A 4,366-nucleotide genomic window follows, 5' to 3' on the forward strand; every position below is an offset into this window, starting at 1 on the left:
TCTTGTTACAGATGGTTGTGAGCCACCATGTGGTTGCTGGGATTTGAACTCCGGACCTTTGGAAGAGCAGTCGGGTGCTCTTACCCACTGAGCCATCTCTCCAGCCCTTAAACTAGATTTTTAAAAAAATAATTTATTTCATGTGCGTTGGCATTTTGTGTCTGTATGAGGGTGCCAGATCCCTTGGAAGCAGAGGTATAGACACTTGTGAACTGCCATTTAGATGCTAGCAATTAAACTCAGGACCTCTGGAAGAGCAGCCTCTTAATTCCTGAGCCATGTCTCCAACCCCAAAACTAGATTTTTTTTTTTTTAACAAAAATATCCTCCTAGATTAGCCAGAAGGTTTGTTAATAGTGGTACTGATGTCAGTCCTCCTGGTGGCAAGCACTTAGGGGGCAGAGGCAGGACTATCTTTGTGAGCTCCAGGACAGTCATAGCTACATAGAGACAACCCTGTCTTAAAAAAAAAAAAAAAAAATCTGTTCATAAGAAAACTCAGCAGGTAAAGGTGGCTTGCCACCAGGCCCCAAACCTTACACAAGGTAGGAGGAGAGAAGCCCTCACAGTAATGCAGTGACACACACGCCCTGGGAAATGGTCATCGGGAAGCAACAAAACCCGGAGGTAAGTGGGCTGAGGCATCCCTGCCTTGTTGCTTTCTGATTTCTATTGCTAGTGCAGATGCTGTTGATAACAAGGCAAGGGACAAGCAAGCACCTTTTGCAGAGCCCCAAACTGAGAGTTTCTTTTTCTCGGTGCTTTGCATTTTTTTTCAGGAAACACTGGTGAAGCTGTTCTCCCGTTTCCATCTGTGTTACAAAATCCTTAAGGGAGATTTCTTCATGAACCTTGATGAAGAGAAGAACAAAACAAAGAGGGGCAGGCAGACAGACAGACAGACAGACAATCTAATCTTCTGATGTTTCAAAAGGGAGCTTGGGTCAGGATAGAAAGATGACCAAGCACCGAAGAGTGGTTTACTGTTCTTTCAGAAGTCTGAGATGGATCCCAGCACCAGTGTACGGCTCACAGTAACCACCTGTAAGTCTAACTCCTCAGGTATCCCAGGCCTCTGGCCTCTAAGAGCATCTGCACTCTCCTGCACAAACCCAAAAAGGAAAAGCACGCACACACATATAATTAGAAATAAAAACAGAGATGAGCATGGTGGTGCACACTTTTAATTCAGCACTCAGGAGGCAGAGGCAGGTGAATCTCTGTAAATTCAAGTAGGTTCCATTGACAGCTGGGGCTACATAGAAAGAGCCTGTCACAAAAATATATTTTTTTAAAAAATTACAATATAAAAATAAAACTTTAAAAAATGCTTAGTGATGGCTAGGTATGTTTGTACACACCATTAATCACAGCACTTGGGAGGCAGGGGCCAGCAGGTCTCTGTGAGTTGGAATCCAGTCTACATATTGAGTTCTACAACAGCCAAGGTAAAATAGTAAAACCCTATCTCAAAATAATATTAATAACAACAACAATAACAACAGTAATTGATACTCATGGCAAAAGAGTAACCAGAAGGCTTCTAGGTCCTAACTCCATGATAGAGCACTTAATCTATGATGCACCGCCCATACCCATCCCTGCAAATCACAAAAATGTAGGTTGCAATTTAGCTGTGAAAATGGATCAAGTGCATCTCATTTGAATATTAAAGAGAACTCCAGGAAGGTGACATTAAAACTGAGCCATTTGCAGAGGCGAATTAAAATAGATTTGCTTTTAATCAACTCCTATTTTCACACCGTGAAGAGCTGCTGTATTTAGCATGCTAGACATGCTCAAAGAGTTCAGTCATGCGGAATGGCGGCTGAGATGGGGAAAGCTGCTGAGCAGCAGGCTCAGGCTTTAAGCAGTAGCCTCATCTCTCGAGTGGGTAATTAATATACCTATTTAGGCAGAAGGACAGAGTAGTCACCAGATACTTAAAGACAAATTGATACAAAAAAAAATAGTTACAAATACTGGGAGACATGTACTTAAAATATATGCATTTCTTCTAAAAGTCACCATATAAAAATATGTAAACAAGCTCTAAAATGACCAAAGCCCCAAGCACATGAGAACTGGACAATAGTGATTTCAGACAAGCCTGTTCTAATCAGAGTCGTTGTTTTTCCAAAAAATGAAACAAAATAAAATGCTCAAAAGTATTTGAATACTTAATGTTTCTGAGAGGCTAATGGTAAGAGAAAGAGCAATGTAATACCAAACTAGCACACAGAATGAGGAAATTATCTTCATAGATTACCAGAACCCCCAATAGTTGAATATTGTAGGTACACAATATAGACCTATAGACTCTAACAAGAACTAATAGTTCATCATCTAATGTTCATGACTCTAAGAGAGTTAAATAATGTGTTTTCTGTTGGTTTTACTTTTCCAGAAAAATATAATAACTTAATAATTTCTCAGAGAACTGGTTCCTAACTTTCTACTCTTTTTCATCCTAGAACAGTTATTGGGGAGAAGATTTCTCCAGGTACAAGTGCTGCTGCCCTGTCTAATATCCGGAGTATTCGTAGGCTTAAACTGAAAATACACTGGAGGGATACAAATCGTGGCTGCTGTTTTAGGTAACAGAATCTGAATTTCCTTGTTTCTTTTAGAATAGCTTCCCATGACTCCAAATGGCCAAAAGTTTCCCTGTAGTCCAGGATGGCCTCTATTTCTCAAGTGTGGGGATCACAGGAGTGAGCCACTTTAACCAGCTAGGATGGGAATTTAAAAAAACAATTATTTGGCTAGGTGTAGTGACACATACCCTTAGTCCCAACACTTGGGAGGCAGTGAGTTCCAGGACAGCCAGGGCTATACAAAGAAACCCAGTGTTGAAAAACCAAAATAAATAAGATAGATAGATAGATATTCCTCTGTATTTTCTAAACTTTTATAATTGGAAAAATCATAACAAATATACTTTGGGATTCTTTATTTTGCACTGTGGTGCTGGGAATCAAATGCAGAGTTTCCATACATGCCCTTTGAGCTCACCCTCAGTCCAATTAAATGAGCTTTTCTTGGAAGGCAGCACCTGAATCAATTAGGGCTCCTCTGAAATGTTAGTACTTGTCTACCACAAATCACTATGTACAATAGATCCCATATGAACAAATGGTAATGTTACTAACAGTCATTTTCATAGATCTTTTTCTTTTTTTTAAATTTTCATTTTTTTTCTTTTTCTTTTTTTTTTTTTTTTTTTTTTTTTTTTTGAGCAGGCCTGGACTCCCTACCAATTGCCTCTGCCATTGCTGGGATTAATGGCATTTTACTGCCTCATTTATCCTTTAAAACCCCAAAAGTAGTATTAATCTTCACATTAAAAACAAAACAAAACAAAAAAACAAAAAACAAAAAAACAGGGAAGCCAAGCAGTGGGGTTACCTGCACTCGGGAGGCCAAGGCAGGCAGAGCTCTGAGCTGGAGTCCAGCAATGGTCTACATCGAATGTGAGTTCCAGGACACCCAGGGATAAACAGCAAAACCTTGGGGGGGGGGAGGGCAGACTCTAAGGAAACTCTTTGCCATAAATGATACACATTATCCAAATACCCTAGATCTAGCAAATTGTAACATTTAAACTATCAGGACCCAAACAGAATATAAGTAAATATAAGTAAAGCAAGTCCGGGCTTTTGACCAATTAAGAGATTATCTAAGTGTACTTCATGGACTATTAGAAATAAAATATCAAATACAATGTGGTTAACTGCTTATGAAATGTGCTGACATTTCTCACAGTTTTTGAGTTTTCAGCTCTATGGCTCCTCTTAGAAAACTGACTCTAGCCAGGTGGTGGTGGTGCATGCCCTTAGTCCCAGCACTTGGGAGGCAGAGGCAGGCGGATTTCTGAGTTCTAGGCCAGCCTGGTCTTCAGAGTGAGTTCCAGGACAGCCAGGGCTACACAGAAACCCTGCCTCAAAGAAAAGAAAAAAGGAAAGAAAAGAAAAGAAAAGAAAAGAAAAGAAAAGAAAAAAGAAAAGAGAAAAAAAGAATGAAAGAAAACTGACTCTAGTTTGAAGGCGGCAAAGAAGTCTGAAGATAACTTTCTTTGAAGAGTCTACATGAATTTCAAAATACTCTAAAAAACACACGCCCATCCAGTGGAAGTTATCACTTATAATTTCACTGACAAAACACCCTAAATAGGGGCTGGGTAGATCTCAGTCGTTAGGGGCACTGACTGCTCTTCCTGAAGACCCAGGTTCAAATGCCAACTCCCACGTGGCAGCTCACAACTGTCTCTAAATCCAAGATCTGTTAGTCTCACAAAAATGTACATGCAGGCAAAACACCAATGCACAGAAAGAAACAAAAAACAAAAACCGCTTTTTTTTTTTTT

This window comes from Mus pahari, chromosome 6 (assembly GCF_900095145.1).
Source record: "Mus pahari chromosome 6, PAHARI_EIJ_v1.1, whole genome shotgun sequence".
NCBI lineage: Eukaryota > Metazoa > Chordata > Mammalia > Rodentia > Muridae > Mus > Mus pahari.